The 23,844-nt window shown below is 41.0% G+C and overlaps 1 non-coding gene across 1 annotated transcript; it reads left to right on the top strand.

The window, feature by feature from the left end:
- The first annotated feature begins 22,552 nt into the window (after positions 1-22,552).
- Positions 22,553-22,659, top strand: LOC147937213 (small nucleolar RNA R71). Its single transcript, XR_015569716.1, has one exon. It is a non-coding gene; the product is annotated as a small nucleolar RNA R71 (small nucleolar RNA).
- Positions 22,660-23,844: the final 1,185 nt, after the last annotated feature.

The raw sequence follows: 23,844 nt of genomic DNA, 5'->3' as shown, positions 1-23,844 counted from the left end.
AGGGAATGAAAGTGAAGAAGAAGAGGAGGTGGAAGAAGAATCTGATTCCCAAACCCCAAGCCAACTCTATGAAGCTTTCATAAAAATGAGCTTCCAAGGAACAAGATATCCACATAAAGAAACCATGGAGAAGCTGGGCATTGCTGAAGATGTTGAGTTTCTGATTGAGAAATGCAACCTAAGCAAATTCATGGGTTTGTGCTTGGAGGGGTATAGGGAAGAGAGTTGTGAATTCCTATCCACCATCAAGATTCATCTCTTCACAAGCATGGACCAAGACATGGGAGCTGGTTACATTGACTTCACCATCAAGGGCAAGAAGTATGAGCTGTCACTCAAGCAACTAGCCACACTCTATGGGTTTGAAGTTGGAAGTGAAGAGGACATGGTCATACCTAAAAAGGAACTCTTTGCTGTTTGGGAAACAATTGGAGACAACAAGCTTTATTCATCTTCCCAGTCCAAGAGTTCAAGGATAAGGAGTCCAGTCCTAAGGTACTAGCACAAAGCTTTAGCAAACACATTATTTGCTAGGAAGTAAACTAGAAACTTGAATGAGAGAGAGCTTAAGATGATTGATGTATCACTCTATGGGATCATTACACAAGCAAGAGATGGAACTGTTTTCCTTGGGAGCAGTGTGGATACTGATTTGGCTATGGTCCTCATTGACCAATTCATCTATTAAAGAAGCTGGGTGAGCAAGCTGCACAAGAGGAACTCAACTGGAGTTCTAACCATTGGAGGCATCATCACTCCAATCCTTGTAGTTGCAAATGTACTACTTCAAGGAGAGAAAGCCAAACAAAGATGGATAGACACCCAATATCTCACTTCCACCCTCATTCTAGCAAAGGAGTTGCACCATGGAAATCACCTCTTCAACTTTGAACATCCAACAGTGGGGAAGACTCAACTTATTATGCCTAATCAAGCACTCACCAGCCAAAGAGAAGGGCTGAACATTGACTATGGCCAGCTGCTTAATTCTTGTTTGATGGTACGGCCCAAGTAAGAGAGGATCAAGCTAGAGATGTGGAGATTGCTGATGTGGAAGAACAGTTTTATTTTGAAGATGATACTAGGATTTTTGTGTGTCTATCCTAGCAGGTTCAATTAACCTTATGCATTGTAGTACTTAAGGTGTCAATCCAAATGGGATTATGATAATCACAAAAGATGCAATCAAGATAGTACAAGTTAAGCCAATTCAGATATGGGGGTGGTATCTATCAACCTAATGAAGAAGAAATGAAAATGCAATAAACAAGACTAAGCAGAATTAACTAATAAGCAGAAGTAAACAAGAGAAAACTAGAAAAGAGCAGGGCATAAATAAGAAACTGGAGCTCGACCTAGCACTCGATTGAGCATGGTATGAACCAAGGTCGAGTGCATGGACGAGTGATGCAGAACAGAAGATTAACTTTAAAAAGCAGAAACAATAAAACATAAAATGACAAGTAATTAAATGCAAGAAACAGAAGCAAACAAGTAGCAAATAGATCCTAAGGATGGGAATTATTGGTTGGTATTAAACTTAATCTATCTAGGTTGTTTAACAAAACTCAATCAACAAAGAGCTAATCCTTAGACAATGATCTTAAGGGCTTACCAATCCACCCTCATGACAAAGGTAATTAAGTTTAGTAACATCCTAACCCAACTCTCATTGGTGAAACCATACTATACAGGCTTTAAGAATCAGATCATTACTTGTCAAAAATCACTTTAAACATCTAATCTCTTAGCATGCTTCATGATAATCTATAGCATTAGGCTTATCTAGCAACTTAAACATTGGTGTGATGCTAAGGAGCTTAAGAACTTTTCTTACCCTCTCAGTATAAGAACAGTTGAGAGCTCACCTAATCTAGAAAGGATTCTATAGAATTCAAGCTTAAACAATCCTAAACAAACTAAGTTCTCTACCAACCTAACCCATCCTTAAGAATCTATCTCTACTCAGAATCTAATAAATGAGATGTATGAACACAAACCCAGAAAATGATGAAACATACATAATCATAAAGATGATGATAAAATAAGCAACCTTTTAGAAGAAATCAAATGAAAATACTTCAAGGATCAAAAGTTATGAAGATTACAAATTTTGGGACTAAACCTAAAAAAACGAGCTTGTTTTTGTGGCCAGAGGTAAGAGGCCTATTTATAGAAAAGAAGGGAAGCCCTAGTTAGCTAGGAGACAAAAATAGAGAGCCGATGGTAAGTGTTCGACAATGTGCTCGGTCGAGTGCATGGTCGAGTGGTTTGTCAAGTAGCTCCAGTCGTCGATCTGGTATGATATCCTTTCAGTAAAACAATGATAACTTTTGCACCATAACTCCGATCATCCTGAAACCACCGGAATTGGAAAGATAACTCGGTTGTGTACAACTTTTGTGAAGAACTTGGAAGCTTAATGCCAACTTAATATCTTTATTCGGTTGATCTTTGAGGGACTTGTCTTGAATCCGATCGAGTGTTCTTTGGCAAACGGTCGAGTGTGTGGTCGACTCCATCGTCGAGTGATTGCTTTCCTCCTCTTTTGATCCTTATTACCTTGCTAGAAGTCCCCTTGTGATCACAACTTATCCTTTATGCTTCCAAAGTACCTAATTCACCTGTTTATGCACACAAATATGCAAATGCAATGCAAATTCAATCCTAATGCATAAACTGAGAATAAAAGACATTAATGTGCTAAAAATAACTCTAAACAATGCAAAACAGGAGATAAATGCATGCTAAAAGATGGTAAAATATAGAGTTATCAGAAGAGTATGAACCAAGCCCAAGAGATAGTAGAGGGGTTAGAGAGACAAGCAAAAGGGTAACACTTTTACAAAAGTGGAACAAATGGCATGGGAAGACTGTGGATAAATTGAAGAAGAAGATGGGGAAGATGGCTAAGTCCATAAAAGGTTTAAAGAAGGAAATTGCTAAGCTCAAGAGTGGAGATTCATCACCAGCACCATCAAGGCCTTTGAGGAGGAGCAGCTCAACTAGAGCATCGTCCAGAGCTAAAAACCCGGTGATACCAGCTAGAGCTTCACTGCATGAGCCAATTTAGAGGGAGAGAGGTTCAGGCCGCACAGACCTTCAGTTTCTGAGGCACTCGACCGGTGCACTCGAGCACCCACTCGACCAAGAACCTCCGATGTACTCGACCGAGCACCTGCCTAGACCACCTTATGACTTTCCAGCTCCAACAGGTTATCAACCTTGCCCATATGGTCTAGATTACCCACCCTTTCCACCTCAGTACTTCCTGGACCCTTCTGCAACAATGCTATGAGCACCAAGGTCAGCCATTCTACCCACAACAGGCCACTCGACCAGCCAGCTTGACCCATCACTCGACCGATCACTCGATCGAGCACTTGATTGAGTCGCAACCGATGGCCATAGTCGAGTACCCTGTTTTTCCACTTACAAGTCCAATTCAAGACCCTAACTACACCTATGACAGCGTGAGTGATGCTGTAGAGAACTTCTTCAACAATCCATAAGGTACCACAATCACCATCTCATGGTAAATACCATTGCATTTCTTGTTTTATTTTATTTTAAGTCTTGAATCCTCTTTCAAATTTCTCTTACACAAGGGATTGTGTAATTTAAGTTTGGGGGAGGGTTTGAGATGACATTTGACATTATTTTCAATTTTCTTAGTTCAAATTTTTATCATTACCATGTTAGTATTTGCATTTCATTTAAGGCATAAAAATGAACAAAAAAAATTGAAATTTTTTCACAATGAAGACTATGATAGGACTGTCAGATTTGTTGAACCTGCCCAGGATGAGAAGTACAAGAAAGATTTGAAGACTGTGCATGACAAGTTAGACAAGATTTGGCTTAGTCAGCAGACAAACATTGACTTACTTGCTGATGAAGACACAACAGTTCAAGCTGGCGAGAATGACATGGCTGAACTGTGCTATGTACAGAACCAAGGTGGTTTCACCAAGGTGGTTTCAAGCCTTACAACCAGGTCAAGAACAATAATATGTCCTACAGAAGTACTAATGTGGCAAACCCACAAGACCAAGTCTATCCCGCTCAACAGCCCCAGCAACATAACAATTATGTGCCCAAGCGGCAACACCAAGGTTTCCAGGCTCCAATATGTCCCCCACCAAGGTTTCAGACTAACCAAAGCCAGAAATAATATTTAAGAGCTATGATGCAGCAGATGCTACTTGGACAAGCAAATGGGCAGCTTGAGACAGCAAAGAAGTTGGCTGAGCTTAACCAGAGGCTGGATTCTTCTTACAATGATCTGAATATTAAGTTTGAGAGTTTGAATTCTAAACTCAAGTTCATGGAGAGCAACATTGCTTCTACATCAGCTCCTAAGCCAAACCAACTACCTGGAAAGGCTGTTCAAAATCCAAGGGAGTTCACAGCTAAAGCAATTCATTTCTATGAGGAAGCTGTCACTGAAGACAGTGAGGTTCAAGCTGGGGAGGATTTGTCTCAAGACAAAGCTCAGAGTGAAGGTTTTGCACAGAAAACAGAAACCGGAGTACGACTCGACCGTACATGATCGAGCTTGAATCTTGTACGGTCGAGTACATGATCGAGTGACTGATTGAGCTGATCCCGAAGAAGCTGTTAAACCTGTTAGATACATCCCTCCTGCTTACAAGCCACCTCTACCATTCCCAGGGCGTTTTAAGGAAAAAAACCTGAAGGAACTCAGGGAAATAATTGAAAAGAAGGAATTGATGGCTTTGAAAGATGAGGTAGTCATTCAATACAAAGAAGAAGAGAGAGGACCTGCTTTGGAACAGTATGCTCCATATCCTCTCTACCAAGGCATGCTACTTGAGATATCATATCAGAAGGCTCAGAATCAGGATAAGAAGGATCTTGAAGAGTTTGAGGGAGCCATCATTCCAACCAAACTTGAAGACCCAGGTCCATTTGATCTATCTTGCTCCTTTAGCTACTTGCATTTCAACAAATGCTTGGAAGATCCTATCATCCTAGGAAAATCATTCCTAGCCACTGTTGGAGCTGTAATTGATGCTAAGAAAGGGTTGATAACCTTGAACATAGCTGAGGATTTGATCATGAAATTTGATATCAACAACCCAACCAACTTGCCTTCTAGAGGTCAGCCTTTTGCTCTTAAAGACAAGAGAGATCATGAAGTCTCAAGTAAAGTGGAAACTTCAATACTAAGTTGTCTTCTCATGAGGAATCAGTTGAAAAGCTCAAGGGTTCAGTTCAAGAGTTTACTAGCTTTGTGAAGGATCTTCAGGTTCAGATCAACAAGAGGTCTTTGAAGAAAGCAAGGCCAAGATTCAAGCTTAAGCAGAAACAAGGTTCAAGTTTAAAGGGTGAAGTGATTAAGAATGACTTCACATTGATCAAGTTACACCAGGGAGGATCCCATCATATCCTTGGTCTCCAAACCAAGCCTGAAAAGGCATCAAAATTCAAGCTTATTGACTTTAAACAAGCTCACTAGGCAGGAAGTCCCTAAGGTATCATTGTACATAAGTTTTATTTTCCTTGTAGTTTTGATATTTTTCTTTCATGTTTGTGTTGGGCAGGCCTTTATTAGGGAAGTATAGATGGGTTTGATATGAATTGAACTTGTAAATAAGAGTTTATGGGGTCACTCGACCAGCCCACGAGAGGTACTCGATCGAGTGATTGCAAGCCCAGACCCACTCGGTTCAAATTTTCTTTAGTTGGATCGAATGGAGGGAGAAGCAATTTTGAAATTTGAATTTTGGTCAAGTACTCGACCAAGTGGGGTCGAGTGATGGGGTCGAGTGACATCAAAAGTGGGTCAAAGATTCCCAATTCAATTTTGAATGGTATAGACGCTCCACTCTTGTCTCCTTGTTCCCTTTAGCCTCTTTATAAAGAGCAAACTCGATTTTAGTCTCTCACACTCTCTCATTTGCTAAAAACACTAAAATCTAGCTAGAAATCTCTCTCAAGTTTTATCTTCTTGCTCAAGCTTAGTTCTTTTGGTTTTTGGGTTACTAACCTATTAACTTTGAGTTTTGAGTCTATCTCTTTCAGTTCTTTTTCAAAATGACTTCAAGGTCTAGAGAGACATCACATCAAGCCGATATTCGTGAAGCTGAAGGAAAGAAGGCTGCTGATCGATTCATCGATCATCGTGATGCATCCTAGGGTCATACAGAGAGAAACTGGTAAACGCACTTGATCGGTACTCGTGAGGGCAAACGACTGAGTGTTAGCTCGAGTAGGGGGTCGAGTGGCTTTTCGAAGAAGAAAAACCAACCTGTTGAGGAAGATCCAGAGCATACAGAGAGTTATGAGGAGATGGATGTTACTTTTGAAGAGCACATAAGAAAACACAAGGCAAAAGGGAAGAGGCCAGCCCAAGAACCCCAAGAAGAAGAGAATTAAATTGAAGAAGAAGAGGAGGTGGAAGAAGAATCTGATTCCCAAACCCCAAGCCAAATCTATGAAGCTTTCATGAAGATGAGCTTCCAAGGAACAAGATATCCACATAAAGAAACCATGGAGAAGCTGGGTATTGCTGAAGATGTTGAATTTCTGTTTGAGAAATGCAACCTAAGCAAATTCATGGGTTTGTGCTTGGAGGGGTATAGGGTAGAGAGTTGTGAATTCCTATACACCATCAAGCTTCATCTCTTCACAAGCATGGACCAAGACATGGGAGCTGGTTACATTGACTTCACCATCAAGGGAAAGAAGTATGAGCTGTCACTCAAGCAACTAGCCACACTCTATGGGTTTGAACTTGGAAGTGAAGAGGACATGGTCATACCTAAAAAGGAACTCTTTGCTGTTTGGGAAACAATTGGAGACAACAAGATTTATTCTTCTTCCAAGTCCAAGAGTTCAAGGATCAGGAGTCCAGTCCTAAGATACTTCCACAAAGCTTTAGCAAACACATTATTTGCTAGGAAGGAAACTGGAAACTTGAATGAGGGAGAGCTTCAGAAGATTGATGTAGCACTCTATGGGATCATTACACAAGAAGAGATGGAACAGTTTTCCATGGGAGCAGTGTGGATACAGATTTGGCTATGGTCCTCATTGACCAATTCATCTATTATAGAAGCTAGGTGAGCAAGCTGGACAAGAGGAACTCAACTGGAGTTCTAACCATTAGAGGCATCATCACTCCAATCCTTGTAGCTGCAAATGTACCACTTCAAGGATAGAAAGCCAAACAAAGATGGATAGACACCCAATATCTCACTTCCACCCTCATTCTAGCAAAGGAGTTGCACCATGGGAAGCACCTCTTCAACTTTGAACATCCAACAGTGGGGAAGACTCAACTTATTATGCCTAATCAAGCACTCACCACCATAAGAGAAGGGCTGAACATTGACTTTGGCCAGCTGCTGAATTCTTGTTTGATGGTACGGCCCAAGTAAGAGAGGATCAAGCTAGAGATGTGGAGATTGCTGATGTGGAAGAACAGTTTTATTTTGAAGATGATACTAGGATTTTTGTGTGTCTATCCTAGCAGGTTCAATTAACCTTATGCATTGTAGTACTTAAGGTGTCAATCCAAATGGGATTATGCTAATCACAAAAGATGCAATCAAGATAGTACAAGTTAAGCCAATTCAGATATGGGGGTGGTATCTATCAACCTAATGAAGAAGAAATGAAAATGCAATAAACAAGACTAAGCAGAATTAACTAATAAGCAGAAGTAAACAAGAGAAAACTAGAAAATAGCAGAGCATACATAAGAAACTGGAGCTCGACCTAGCACTCGATTGAGCATGGTATGAACCAAGGTCGAGTGCATGGACGAGTGATGCAGAACAGAAGATTAACTTTAAGAAGCAGAAACAATAAAGCATAAAATGACAAGTAATTAAATGCAAGAAACAGAAGCAAACAAGTAGCAAATAGATCCTAAGGATGGGAATTATTGGTTGGTATTAAACTTAATCTATCTAGGTTATTTAACAAAACTCAATAAACAAAGAGCTAATCCTTAGACAATGATCTTAAGGGCTTACCAATCCACTCTCATGACAAAGGTAATTAAGTTTAGTAACATCCTAACCCAACTCTCATTGGTGAAACCATACTAAACAGGCTTTAAGAATCAGATCATTACTTGTCAAAAATCACTTTAAACATCTAATCTCTTAGCATGCTTCATGATAATCTATAGCATTAGCCTTATCTAGCAACTTAAACATTGGTATGATGCTAAGAAGCTTAAGATCTTTTCTTACCCTCTCAGTATAAGAACAGCTGAGAGCTCACCTAATCTAGAAAGGATTCTATAGAATTCAAGATTAAACAATCCTAAACAAACTAAGTTCTCTACCAACCTAACCCATCCTTAAGAATCTATCTCTACTCAGAATCTAATAAATGAGATGTAAGAACACAAACCCAGAAAATGATGAAACAGACATAATCATAAATATTATGATAAAATAAGCAACCTTTTAGAAGAAATCAAATGAAAATACTTCAAGGATCAAAAGTTATGAAGATTACAACTTTTGGTGACTAAACCTAAAAAAACGAGCTTGTTTTTGTGGCCAGAGGTAAGAGGCCTATTTATAGAAAAGAAGGGAAGCCCTAGTTAGCTAGGAGACAAAAATAGAGAGCCGGTGGTAAGTGCTCGACCATGTGCTTGGTCGAGTGCATGGTCGAGTGGTTTGTCAAGTAGCTCCAGTCGTCGATCTGGTATGATATCCGTTCAGTAAAACAATGATAACTTTTGCACCATAACTCCGATCGTCCTGAAACCACCGGAATGGGAAAGATAACTCGGTTGTGTAAAAATTTAGTGAAGAACTTGGAAGCTTAATGCCAACGTAAGATCTTTATTCGGTCGATCTTTGAGGGACTTATCTTGAATCCGATCGAGTGTTCTTTGGCAAACGGTCGAGTGTGTGGTCGACTCCATCGTCGAGTGATTGCTTTCCTCCTCTTTTGAGCCTTATTACCTTGCTAGATGTCCCCTTGTGATCACAACTTCTCCTTTATGCTTCCAAAGTACCTTATTCACCTGTTTATGCACACAAATATACAAATACATAAACTGAGAATAAAAGACATAAATGTGCTAAAACTAACTCTAAACAATGCAAAATAGGAGATAAATGCATGCTAAAATATGGTAAAATATAGAGTTATCAGAAGAGTATGAACCAAGTCCAAGAGATAGTAGAGGGGTTAGAAAGACAATCAAAAGGGTAACACTTTTACAAAAGTGGAACAAATGGCATGGGAAGACTATGGATAAATTGAAGAAGAAGATGGGGAAGATGGCTAAGTCCATAAAAGGTTTAAAGAAGGAAATTGCTGAGCTAAAGAGTGGAGATTCATCACCAGCACCATCAAAGCCTTTGAGGAGGAGCAGCTCAACTAGAGCATCGTCTAGAGTTGAAAACCCGGTGATACCAGCTAGAGCTTCACTGCATGATCCAATTTAGAGGGAGAGAGGTTCAGACCGCACAAATCTTCAGTTTCTGAGGCACTCGACCGGTGCACTCGAGCTCCCACTCGACCGAGCACCTCCTATGTACGCGACCGAGCACCTCCAAAGTACTCAACCGAGCACCTCCGATGTACTCGACCGAGCACCTGCCCAGACCACCTTATGACTTCCCAGCTCCAACAGGTTATCAACCTTACCCATATGGTCCAGATTACCCACCCTTTCCACCTCAGTACTTCCTGGACCCTTCTGCAACAATGATATGAGCACCAAGGTCAGCCATTCTACCTACAACAGGCCACTCGACCAGCAAGCTCGACCCAGCACTCGACCGATCACTCGATCGAGTCGCAACCAATGGTCATAATCGAGTACCCTGTTTCTCCACTTACAAGTCAAAGTCAAGACCCCAACTACACCTATGACAGCATGAGTGATGCTGTAGAGAACTTCTTCAACAATCCATAAGGTACCACAATCACCATCTCATTGTAAATACCATTGCATTTCTTGTTTTATTTTATTTTAAGTCTTGAATCCTATTTCAAATTTCTCTTACACAAGAGACTCTGTAATTTAAGTTTGGGGGAGGGTTTGAGATGACATTTGACATTATTTTCTATTTTCTTAGTTCAAATTTTTATCATTACCATGTTAGTATTTGCATTTCATTTAAGGCATAAAAAAGACCAAAAAAATTGAAAGTTTTTTCACAAAAATCTAAAAAAAAAACAGAGTGTTCATTGCATAATAGGGTCTTGGTTAGCACATATTTCATATAGGATTGTTTCATATTTGCATTAGGGATCTATGATGAGTTTAGCCTTGTTAACTTGCTTGAATTCACTAAACTAGGATCAATGCCCAAGTTATTAGTACTTTGATGCTAGTTGAGTGGTTAGAAACATAAGATTGAACCAAGTCTAGAATTCCTAAATTGCATTCTGTCTAAACTAAAGCATGTTGTGCTATGAAACCATTTCCTGGTTATAAGAACGTAATATTGACTTTTAATTATAAGTTTGTGCATTGCTTTAAACTCATGGATACTTTATACATATTTGGATCATCTTTTCCCATTTTCCCCACTCTTGTTGCTCCAAGTAGCTGATTTCATCATTGAATCAGTTTCCCCTACCCTTAACAAACCCTTCTTTCAAGCCATGTTATATCTTGTGTGTATGAGGCCTAGTTTGGGATTGATCTTGGTAGAAAATGTTAGGTTTGAACTGACAAGAATAAAACCTTGTGTAGTTCTAGTTTGCAGTTTTCAAACTAGATAGGACTAGGAGGTTTAAATACTGGGTTTGGGACTTGGTGAGTTCAAAAAGAAAAGAAAAGAGTGAAAAGAGGGAAATGTTTTAAAGAAAATTCAAACTCTAAGTGAAAGAATGGGAGCATTAAAAGTGCTAAGTAAGGTTCTGGTCAAAGAAAAGAAAGTAAGAAAAGAAGAGTCTAGTAAAAAGCTTTATGAGTTGGGAAACAAGGAAAAGTAGAACCTTAGCAAATAAGAAAGAAACCCCATTCCACTAAGAGAAATCAAGTAAAAACCCCTCCTAGGACAGAAAAGCAAAGAGAAAAAAAGGCAAAAGAGAAAAGATGAAGTTTAAGGGTAGAAATAGGACATCATGGGTTTAGAGTGATTAGTAACAATTACTTTGGGTACTTTTGGCTAGACAAGGTTCTGTTCTTGTATGTGTCTAAGTGATCTTACCTTTAGCCTTCTTCTCAAGCTCAATCCATTTTTTGTGAGAAAACCCTTGTTACTGATAAGCCCCACTCAAAAGCGAGACCATTTCTGTCTCTAAACCCTTATTCCCAAGCCAATTGAGTTTAAGCATTGCATAATCTGATTCATGTTCTTGTTTAATAAATGTTAAAGGAAATGGTTGATTTGAATACATATGGAAGTCTAAGGCTTGAATCAGTTAAGGTTGTGAAAAGCTAGTCTAAACCTTTAAGTATAGCTCATTCGCTTTGCATCATAGTACTAGTAACTTGGACATTGATTCTAGCTAATATATTAGCATGTTTAAGGTTCTGAGATCCAACTTTCAAACCTTAGTTTCTTACTCATGTCTAGTTTGTTTGTGATAACATCATTATTTTACCCATATTAGCTATAGTTTTCATATGCATTTAGGAAGATTTTGATATGATTTCAATGCTTTAATGTCTATTATCAAGTATTTTAGGTTTCAAGAAGGTTTTACAGGTTTTATAGCAAAAAGGACCAAAAGACAAGGAAAATATATTTTAGGAAAGTTTCAGAGCTTTACAGTACGGGCCACTTTTGAAGACCTTCCACAAATAAAAATATATCATGCTTTGATTCCATGGAAAGATGGAAGAGTCATCGAGACGTGTTATGCCCGATTTACTGAGACGTGTTACAAACCAACGTGAAGAGAACAAACCAGCCGATGGGCTTCTATTGAAGGCCTGACCAGCGACCATCACCACGGCCCAGTCCAAGCCTCCTACACGGTCCAGAAGCTTCCTTCGCCGCCCCTTGTCCTGCACTTAAGAGGAGAAGACGTTTCTACCCTTACAAAACCCTAACCCTAAAACAAAACCCTATAAATACTCTTAAAACCTAGGGTGTTCAAGTGTGCATCTTCTACAGCCCTTGGAGCCGCCCTAGCCACGACCAGAGAAGCTCTTTCTCTCTCGCTCGCCGTCTCTCTTGAAGCTTGAAGATCTGCCATCAATCTCTCTTTCTTCTCTTTCTAACTCTTTCATACTATCATTGCTTTTGGGATCAATTACTTTTGTGACAAATAGAGAAGTTTCCTTTGAACCCCTTTTTGTTTATTGATTCACTTTTCATGCTATACTTTATAATATCAATGTCGTTTCTTTGCATCATAAGCGAGTAGTTTACTTTGTTGGGTTTCATGGGGTGATTCAAGGGGAATTCATAGATTCGCTTCAATTAGGTTGTTAGATCTTATTTTCGGTTTGATATTAGAGTTATTTTGGGACATCTTTATCTTAATGCTTATGCTTGGATTGATCACCAAGTACTGATCTAGAGAACGGGAGCGCTAACCGCGTTATCCTACTTCTCCGAACTAGTGTTATGCCGAAACCTTGCTCGTAACCTGCGTAAGTTGAGTTACGAAGTTTGGTGAATGTATCGAACTTGTTTAACTAGCTGTGAAACGAGTTCCTTTCTTGTGTGTGTGTGAAATGGAATGTGAATGAATGATGTGATGATGATGATGAACAATAGTGAAAGCAGGGTGTTTCAATTCCCCTTATGCAATTGTAGTATAAGAGGTATCAATCCTAAATGAGTGAATGCAAGCAATCAATGTGTGCAATACTTGTCTAAGTTCAGCCAATTATAGAGGGTGGTTGTCACTAACAACCTATTGCAGAATGTAAAATGCAGAATGTAAAAGCTGAATGGACAAGATACTAAATGTAATGGAACAAAATGATTATGGCAATAATGAAACTAGAACAGAGATCAAACTATCGTAATGCATGTAATGAACTAATGCAAGGAAAGTAATGAACAGGAAACTTAAATGAATGCAACAGAAATGCAACTAGAATGAAATAAAAAACAAGACAGGACAGACACAAATCATAAACAAGAGTTCTGGGAATGAACTCGAGCAAGCACTCGATCAAATGTAGATCGAGTGCAGGGTCGAGCTGAACAAAAACGTAAAACAGAGCAATGCATACAAAACAGAGCAAGACAAAAGTAAATCAAACAACGATCAAACAACAAGATTTAGACTAAGAAATCAATAGACAAGGAACTTCTTAGGGATGGATTCATGGTCTGAACTTAGATTGTGGTTATCTAACTTGATCAACAAACCTCAATCAACATGAGCTAATCTATAGACATTAATCTCTAAGAACATGTTAATCCACTCTCATGGCAAAAACAATCAAGCTCATATATTTCTAGACTTGTTCTCACAAAGTAAAGAATCTATACAAGCAAGCATTAAGCAATATGTCAAGAATCAAACAAGACTTCTAATCTCTTAGCAAGCCTTATCTATGCACCTTAGACATTGGTGTGATGCTAAGAAGCTTGAGATCAAACCCTACCCTCACAGTTATAGGATCAGCATTAAGAACATCTAGCCTAGAAGAGATCTACAACAATCAAGCTTGACCAAATCAAATAAACACAACATTCATCCAGCCTAAACCATCCCTAAGAGCTAAGGAAACTACTCACAATCACACATGATGAACAGCAAAGTCATAAACCCAGGAAAACACGAAACTTGCATGATTAGAAAGATAAAACAGAGATCTACAATATTGGAGAAGGGATCAAACTCGAATTCTTGATACTTTGAAAGTTATGAAACAAACAAGTATGAAGAATCTTGTGTTTTTTCCTTCAAAAGAGGTACAAGATCTAAGAAAATAAAAGTGCAAAAAGCATAAATTCCCAAAAAGGGTAAAATACTAGGTTTGAGAATATCTAAAAAATTGCCTCCTGGTGGCTGCAGCGTACAAGGTCCTTAAATAGGAAAAAGGAGGGGAAGCCCTAAAAATGCTAAAAGACAAAATAGCCAGGCGGCTCGGCCAACTCGACCCGGTGCTCGGTCGAGTGACCGGTCGAGTTGGGTTTTCTTGTGCTTTTTCCACTCGGTCGAGTCTCTCTCAGCACACGGTCGAGTGTCTGGTCGAGTGGGCAGTCGAGTGGGACTCCGGACCTTGGTTCTCCAGCCTTAACTCCTTTGCTTTTTCCTCATGATTGCTTCACTTCTCCTCAGCATTGCTTCCATGCTCCTTAGGCTCCAAAATCACCTGTTTATGCAAGAAAAGATGCAAATGCAATGTAACTACACTCTAATGCAAAAACAATCCTAAAACTATGCAATAATGGTCAAAAAGGATAGCAAAGGATGCAAAAGATGTGAATATATTAAGGGAAAACAGGGTAAAATATATGAACATCAAGCTGGTTGACATGCGTCGTTGCCTGCGAGAGTTGAGTAACGGAGTGTGAAGACTTTAGACTTTCATTATGTGAGAATAGCTTGTTAGTTCATTAGTGTTTCGTAGTTGAGAACCTAGACCGAAAATTGGTATTTACTTGTTAGATCTTACACTTAATATTGCTTAGAACCATGAAAACCCTGAGATGACTCCCAAAACTCTCAACGCCTTAGTCTTATAGTTTTAAACCGTATTTATTTATTTGCAATAGTTATTAGGAAAACCAAAACCCCAATCTCTTATTCAGTCCTATCCATAGTTCTTTCTCTGATAATTCAATTTGTGTTTGCTATTTCTCTTTGTGGGATCAATCCAAAAATACTACACTGATTAACTGTGCACTTTCAGTCGTTGTGTAGTCTTTTCAGGTAAAAGTTTTGGAGTGAAATTCTACACACATCAGTTTGCTTGAAGGAAAGCAAAGACTAAGTTTGGGGATGTTCATGTTCACATATTTTACCTTGTTTTACCTTAGTTTATTTACACATTTTGCATGATTCACTAGCTTGTTAGGTCATCATTGAGTATTTTTAGGGCTGTTTATGCATTAGAGTAGATTTGCATTGCATTGCATTGTTTCTTGCATAAACAGGTGATTTAGGACCCAATGGAGCATGGGTAAGTGCTGAGGGAGAGTGAAGCCATCAAGAGAAGCAGACAAAGGAGCTAGAGTAGAAGAGAGTCAAAGTCTGAAAGTCCACACGACCACCACACTCGACCAGACACTCCACCGTGTGCTGAGACGGACTCGACCGACTAAAAGGATCAGAAGAAGACCTGACTCGACCTTGCACTCGACCGAGCACATGGTCGAGTCAACCGAGCCGCCTCTCTATTTTGTCCTGTAGCCATTTTAGGGCATCCCTACTTTTCTATATATACCCCATGTACTCTATGGCCGCTGACAAGCCACTTTAGAGAGAAAAAATATCAGAAAACCTAATATTTACCCTTTTGGGGATTTTAGCTTTTAAGTTTACATCATCAGCCACTTTTAAGCTTTTTCTCTAGATTTTCATACTTTGTTGCTTCTGTAACTTTTTGAGTATTGAGAATCTAAGTTTATTTCTTTGAACAAAGTTGTAGATCTTCATCTTATCTTTCTAATCATGCAAGTTTCATTGATTTCTGGGTTTATGATTTTGTTTATCATGTGTTATTCATCTGAGTAGTGTGTTAGGATCTTAGGGATGGATTAGGCTGGATGAGATTTATGGTAGTTTAGACTGATCAAGCTTGATTGTTTAAATATCTCTTCTAGATTAGGCATGCTTTATGCTGTTCTTATATCTGAGAGGGTAAGAACATATCCTAGGTTGCTTAGCATCATACCAATGTTTAAGTTTCTGGATAATACTAATGCTGGAGATTACTGTGTCTATCCCAAGAGATTGGTTGTATAGGATGGTTTTTAACATGTAATGATCTGGATCTTTATGCCTGCTTTTATATGCAATAGCTAGTGAGAACTAGATCTAGGAGTATCTAAGCTTGATTGTTATTATCATGAGAATGGATTAACAAGTATTAGAGGATCATTGTCTAGAGATAGTTCACTGTTGATTGAAGCTTGTTGATCAGTTTAGATTAGTATAGCTCAAGTCTAGCCCATGAATTCATCCCTAGGACCTTCTGTGTTATTGATTTCTCTATTTGATTACTGTTATCCGCTTGCTGTTTGATTTACTTTCGTTCTGCTCTGTTTGATTGTTAAGTTTGATCTCTGTTCTTTGTAGCTTTCCACTCGACCCTGTACTCGATCGAGCATACGATCGAGTGCTTGCTCGAGTCCATTTCCAAGTTCTTACTTTATGTCATGTATCTTTCTAGTTTCATTCCTGTTTCATAATAGAATTTTCACCCAGGGTATCAATTCCCTATGCAGTTATAGTACAAAGGGTTATCAATCCAAATGGTTGTTATGCTAGCAGATAAGATATGATCAGAACTATGCAATTCAAGCCAAGCAATAGTAGGGTTTGATCTAACAATCCTAAAGTAAACAAAGAAAGCGAATATAAACAAGAACCACATGACCTAAGCACTCGATGCAAGCATTCGAGTACACGATCGGGTGAGGTGATCGAGTAAACAAGATAAACAAGAACAGCTCGACGAGCTACTCGAAGCAGGTGATCGTGTACCTGTTTGGGTAAGTGATTGAGTTATGAATAAAAGTGCAAACAATCTAAATACGAAAGCTCCTAAGGATGGGGTAATCGACTCCTAAGTGTTCCTGACCAATATGGATATCCTACATGCCTCAAGCAAATATTCCCTAGACAATGAATCTCTAAAATCTTGTTAAAACACCCTCGTGATAGAAACAATCAACCTTAATCACTTCCCTACCCAACTCTCGTTGGAGAAACATGACCAAGCAGGCAATACAAACCGATTCATTATTTTCAATAAACCCCTTACTCATCTAATCTCTTAGCCTAAGTGAGTAAATCTCTAGCATTGATTGATTCAAGAATTTCATCTACACCTCTCAGTGGTAAACCGCCCTAGATCTAATCTCAACCTCTCGGTCTGTTGATAGCATTAAGAACACCACTCTAGAAGGGAATTTATAAATCATAAACAACCAAGCTAAGACATCCTAATCGGTCAACAACACAAAATCGTCTATCCCATCCCTAGAAACTTTGCTACACTACTCAGATCTCATTGTAGCACAAAAGCATAGATGAAAGAAAATTGCATTATATTAAAGATAGAGTAGAGTAGAAGAGTATAAAGAAGAAATCTAAAAGAATAGCAAAAAGAAGTAAAATAAATCCTAACAAAAGTGAAAAGAGTTTTGAGTCGCTCTCGATCCCTCCTAGAAGCTCTCGCTCTCTGTTCTGAGGGTCTGCGACGTGCTAGGGCGAGAGAAAGAAGAGGGGGGGGTTTATATATGGAAACCCATTCACCCTAGCTTCCCAGTCCTGCCCGAGGTTCTGCTCGATGGGGTGCACGAGGATGTGCTCGGGTTGCTCTTCGAGTAGGTCATTGGATTGTTCTTTCTGCTCTTAGATCCTCTTCGATCAGGTTGGTGTTCGGATTGTTTTTCCTGCTCCATAGCTCCTTCGGGTACGTGCTCGGGTTCGACCTTATTTCTCCCCATTCTTGGCTCTTAAGCACTTGTTTTCATCCAAAATATGCAAATGCAAGAATGCAACACCCTAAATGGCCTAAATGTGGATTCCTACAGTAAATGACCTAAAAATGCTAAGGTTATGCAAATAGATGCAGACTCAAATGAATAAAACTAGTATACAAAAATTTGAAATAAGAAAATAAAGCACAATGTTATATACATCCTAGGACCCTCCCCCAAACTTAAATTACACAGTCCCTGTGTAAATAAAAGTCTGAAAAAGAATCCAAGAATTACACAAAATGAATTGAACTAAATGCAATGTTATTTACAGAGGTGGATGAATGTGCTACCTCATGGGTTGGTGAAGAAAGAGGTTGTAGCAGCCTCCATACTCGCCAACGTGTAGCGAGGATCTCCACCGGCTTCAGCAGGTGCCGGGATTCGCTCATCAGAGAGCTCGATTATGCGCACAGACGACCTGCTCGAACCAGCATCCGAGGGGTTGATCGGGTAAGGCGTCGCGTAGGTCATCCGGTATGGCATCGGGTAGTACGACTGATATGGTGAGAGAGGTCCGGAATGATCACCCGTATAGCCGCTTGCATGGTGCATCGAGTATGGCATCTGATACGACATCTGGTAAGGCGGAGGGAAAGTACCTGAGTGGTCACCCGGATGGGTGCTCGATGGGTGCATCGGATAAGGCATCATGTACCCCATCGTGTCGGGCATCAGATAGGCGTCTAAGTGGCTTCTCCTCGATCTTTCGGATCTCGTGACTCCCTCTTATGCTTGGGGCTCGTAGGAGAATGTCCTGCTAATCCTCGCATTCCTCCTAATAGTCCGCTCCTCCCCATCCATGTGGGTGCATAGGCTGAAGTGGGAGCTGAGGCACAGCTTGCCTTGTCTTGCAACTCCTTGATCTATCCTCCCGTTACCTTCACTGAGCCAGTGAGGTTCTTTACCTTCTTGGCTAGGACCTTGTTCATCCTTTTCAGCCAATCGATCGTCTTATGAACTTCCCTCACCCCAACAGGTTGGTTTTGAGAGCACACATACTCCTTAAAATCATACTCATCCGAGTTGTCTCCCTGTCCTTGCTCCGCTTGCTCTCCCTCAGCTTCGGATTCCTCCTCCAAATTGTACAGCTCCTCCAAAGGTGGTGTGAAGTCTATGTTGTTCCCTAGCTGGACCTTGGTACTCACGACGTTGGGTAGGATCATTTGAGCTGCCCCTGCAGCTGGATGGACAAACTTGAACAAGAACATATCATTTGGCCTCTCATAAGCCAAGAATCTCGCCAACGTGAGGTAGTCGATGTCTAGCCACCTCGGCTCATGTATCATTCCCTTCAAGGGCACATCGCAGGCTACCAAGATTGGTGTGACCAATCCTCCAATGGAGATCTCTCCAGCTCCATCCCTCCTCTCAGTTTTCATTGCCCAAGACTTCAGGTAGAGGAACTGATCGAGCAGCACAAAGACCATACTAGTGTCCGCGGCATCTCCTACTAGCGGTGTACCATCCCTAGCATTGTCTAAGACTCCACAAAAGGAGATATCTAGCAGCTGGAGCTCATGATCATTCACATTCTCAGTCTCCTTTCTAGCAAAAAGAGTGCAGGCGAGGGACTTGTGAAAATACCTCAAAACAGGGCTCCTTATATGAGCAGACTTGGAGCTTGTAGACTTAAGGAAGCTTGTCGCCTATTGTCAGCCGTAGGGACTTCATCTCCTCCTTTCTCACTTCCATATTATCTCCAGTCCCAGCCTTGAAACCGTACAACTTCTCCATATCCTTGAATGTAAGTCGGTACTCCTTGTTGTGCATGGAGAAGGTGATGAACCTGATCTCCCCATTGGGTAGTAGGGTCGGGTGGTCTTCAAAATAGTGCAACCGCAGTGTGGAGAGGAAGTGAACCGTCTCCTCCTCATAAGTTTCGAGGTTTGCTTGCATCATCTTGCCCAGGTGGCACATGTCGAACAGGAACTCGACGTCTCTTGCGATTCCCAACTGCTTCATTGTTTCACGGTGAGGGAAATGGGTTCCTACAAAGCTCATCTTGCCGAGGACCTTGAAAAGCTTGGCCAAAGTCTCCACCTCTTTTTGCTTCAGCGTTCGTGAAGCTTGGCGTGTGCGTTCTCTCTACTCCTCTTCTTGGTCACGACTCTCTTCCTCTAAACTCGATCTTCTTCCTCAGCTGCTCTCTCGGTTACCTTCTCAGCCTTTTCATAGGCTGGTCTCTTCCCTCTTGCAACCGCAGCTCTGCTCCTTAACCGCGAGGTTTGGGTTTCGTCTTGTTCTCCTCCACCGCCATCAGAATCGACCTCCATCGGGTCGGTAACGGTTCTCTTGGACATAGACAGGTCCCTACATCGAGGAGATCGGCGGACTGCGACATCTACAGGATCAGGACAGAGAACACGAGTCTCTACACGATCGGTTGATCGAGCATCCTCTCGGGTGGCGGATCGGGTCGTGCATCGGGTTGGGGATGCAAAACGTCCAGCCGACGGTTGGGAATGTGGAACGTTTCCATTTCCTTGTGAATCGTGAGCTTCAGCGGCATCACCTCCGGTTCTAGCAGCGGTGGAGGTTGATCTGCTCCCCTTCTTTTGGTAGGTCTTCATCTTTGGTGCCATTGTCGGATCTTTGAACTTTAGAACATAGACTAAGCCGAGATTAGTAGGGTTAGTCCACAAAAACAAAGAAAACTCGATTTCTAGAGAGAGAGGGAGTTTGGAAGACAAATAGTTTAGGGTTTAGAGAAAACTTAGGGTGTTATGGAGTTGTGAGGTTGAGGCTCCTTAAATAGGGAAGGTTGGCTTCTTGGGCTTTACCGAGAGTGGGTTAGGGTTTTGTGGAATTCAGACTCCACTCGACACTCGATGGGGAACACGACCAGGCGCGTCGGATACAGATTCGGGTAGAGCCTCGGGTTCCCCAAAATTTCTCTTTATTTTTATTTCTCTTTTCCCATTTTATTTATTTATTTATTTATTTATTTTAGATAAATGAAAATATGCAAAAATAGAAAATAAGATTAAATAAATAAATAAGAATTAAAACAAAATAAAGGATACCTTTGGGACTTCCTCCCAAGTGAGCTTGTTTAAAGTCACTAAGCTTGACTCTCCATGCTCTTTAAGCATGGGTATTGGGAGGGAGAGGTTCTGGAATCTTTTCCTCTGTAGCAAGTTGAATCAATGGATTTTCCAAGTTTTGTCCAGGTTCCACAGCAAATGTAGTGTTGACCTCTTCAAGATGCTTGACTTTTCTCTGATTTGTTTTAGTGGAAAAGGCTTGACCATCAATGGTTGGCCTTTTAATTCCTTTCTTGACATCAAACTCCATCTTGAAATGCTCCCCATGCTCAATTCTGATCTTGCCTTGTTTAACCTCAATCACTGCTCCTATTGTTGCCAAGAATGGTCTTCCTAGGATCATTGGATCATCTGGTTCCTTATCCATATCAAGGATCATGAAATCAGTAGGAACTTCCACTCTTCCAATCCTGAGAGGCAAATTTTCCAGGATCCCAATCGGATGTCTGATTGTTCTATCAGCTAGAACCAAATACAGACTACTTGGTTTAAAAGTGCTGAAACCCATCTTGTTGGTAACTGATAGTGGCATGATGCTGACGGAACCTCCCAGATCGCTTAAGCAATTTTTGAAAATTCGAAGTCCTATCGAGCATGGCAAAGTAAAAGAGCCAGGATCCTCCAATTTCTCCTTGATTCGCATTTCAGGATCAAAACAAACCCCACTACTCAGAATTTCATTACCAATCTCCTTAACAGCTTCCTTAACTTCAATCTCCAGATGAGCTGTCTCCTTGATGATTACCTCTCGAAGTTTGTTTGGTGGCAAGAGCTTAGGAGGTGGAGCTTTTCGCTTGGCTATACGCTCTTCAAGCGCCTCTAATTGGATGTCAAGAGCAGAGTTGAACCTTTCCTCTAGTTCCCTTTCTTTTGGTGCAGGCATTTGAGGTTGATCTGTCACCTGGACATCTACTTGATGTATCATCCGATCACAATCATCAGGTGAGTCATCAGGTTCGGCCTTGAGTGGCTCTTCGATTTGTGATTCTCGAACCAGTACTTGATCATCAACTCCATCAGTCTCCTCGGGTAAACGCTCGGGTTCATACTCGGATATGTAATGCTGGTACACGTTCATCCCATAATGATCCATAGCCTCCCCATCTTGAACATCACTGTCCTTAGTGAGGTAGTCCGTATAATCATCATCAAGGAAAATGGCTTGGGCAGTAGCATAATCCTTTGGGTTCTGAACATCTTTATCTAGAAGCTGGTTGATCTTTGGTGGTGGTTGGTTGTTATGGTGGCCTTCGAGGTACCTCAGCTTGGTGTTGAGAGAGTAATACTTGGTGGTTAGGTCATTATACCCTGAGTCGATCTTGTTGCTAATTTCCGCGAATCGTTTGGCATTGTCCATTGCAGCCGATACTTGACTCTGTATCATCTGCTGAATCAGTCCGCGTAGATCAACTTCTTGCGATTGGTTCTTCGGGCCTTGATGTGGTTGGAAACCACGTGGTGCAATTGGTTGGTAGTTGCCAGAGTACTGCTTCTTATGAGTGTACCCTTGATTGTATTGAACAAAAGGCTTTTGCTGGCCTTGTTTCCCTTGTACTGCAGATGGGTAGACTTGGTCTTGAGGATTAGCAACGTTGGTCCTCTAGCTGAGCATTCTCCCCATCTTGTTGCAGAAATTGCTCTTCCTCTGAGATGGCATGGACATGCTGCTGCTGGTTCAGGAGTTTATCCAGCTATTCATTAAGGGCATTCATTTCCCTCTGGTACTTGGCATCATCCTCTCCAGTAGATCGCACAGTGCGATTGTATTCCTCATTGTAATGTCCATCAGATTGAGCTAAGATCTCAACTAGATCGCATCCTTCGTCGACATCCTTGTTGAGGAAGTTACCATTGCTTGTGGTGTCCAGCAACATCCGTATTTTTGGGATCACTCCTCGGTATAGCGTACTTAGCAATGAAGCATTGCTGAAGCCATGATGAGGGCATCGAATGGTGTATCCCTTGAAACGTTCCCAAGCTTCACTGAACGTCTCATTGTTCTTCTGAACAAAGCCGGATATATCATTTCGCAGGCTTGCAGTTCTGGAGTTGGAGAAGAATTTGGCTAGAAACGCCTTCTTGCATGCTTCCCAGGTGGTGATGGACTCCTTGGGGAGTGATTTCTCCCAGATGTGTGCTTTGTCTCCCAGAGAAAATGGGAAAATCCTGAGCTTGAAGCCATCTTCACTTACTCCATTGATCTTGGTTAGGCTATAGAGCCTATCAAACTCATCCAAATGGTCCAATGGGTCCTCTATTGGCAACCCATGAAACTTGTTGCTCTGTATCATCTGGATGAGACTACTCTTGATCTCAAAGTTGTTGTTCTGGACAGCAGGTGGCACAATGCCATTTCTTTGAGTGTGAGTAGATGGAGCATCTCCTGCTCATATGTTGGTCCTCCCTGGAGGAGCTGGTGGACCGTTCATTTCCTCCTCAATTGTTGATGGTTGTGGTTGCTGGACTTGTTGTTGACGTAGTACCCTAGGTCTGTCGATGTTGTCGATGAAAGGACTCAAGTGTTGGCTACCTTTGGATCGTGTTTGCATGCACAAACAGTTGACCGAGTGAGTACACGAGGGTCAACCCGATCCAGGTGATCGAGTGATGGGTCAGGTGGGTACTCGGGTCGTACCTGAAATGCAAGACAAACAAATACGAAAGTAAACAAGTCAGTAACTAACCAAAATAAATTATAGAACTTGATCTAGCAAGTGCTAAAATCCTAAACGTAGCAAATTCAACCAAATGGCAACGGCGCCAAATTGATAGTAGGATTTTCACCCAGGGTATCAATTCCTTATGCAGTTTTAGTACAAAGGGATATCAATCCAAATGGTTGTTATGCTAATATGGAGAACCAAGCAGTTGATGGAGATGAAGAAGCTTTCAATGGCGCTAGCCAATGGCGCGAGTGGAGAGAGCATATAATGAAGTAGACAAAGCCAAAGGTGATGGCAAGGACAATTAACAGTGTGAAGAACGACAAAGATTGAAGCAAGTCAAGAAGACTCGTAAAGACCAAGGAATGAGAGGAAGTTCAAGCTTCCAGAAACATTACAACGGAGGTATTGATGTAAGGGAGATCACCGTGGTAGCAGGATGGAGACACAGATGACAAGAAGCATCGGCATCACAAGAAAAGGTGGAGATAACCACAGAATTCGAGGACGAATTCTAGTAAGGGGGGGGGGGGATGTAGTGACCCTCACTACAGGGTA

This window comes from Camelina sativa, chromosome 10 (assembly GCF_030686135.1).
Source record: "Camelina sativa cultivar CO46 ecotype springtype chromosome 10, ASM3068613v1".
NCBI lineage: Eukaryota > Viridiplantae > Streptophyta > Magnoliopsida > Brassicales > Brassicaceae > Camelina > Camelina sativa.
Note: the sequence above shows the minus strand (reverse complement) of the source record. Positions and strands in the feature narration are given on the sequence as shown.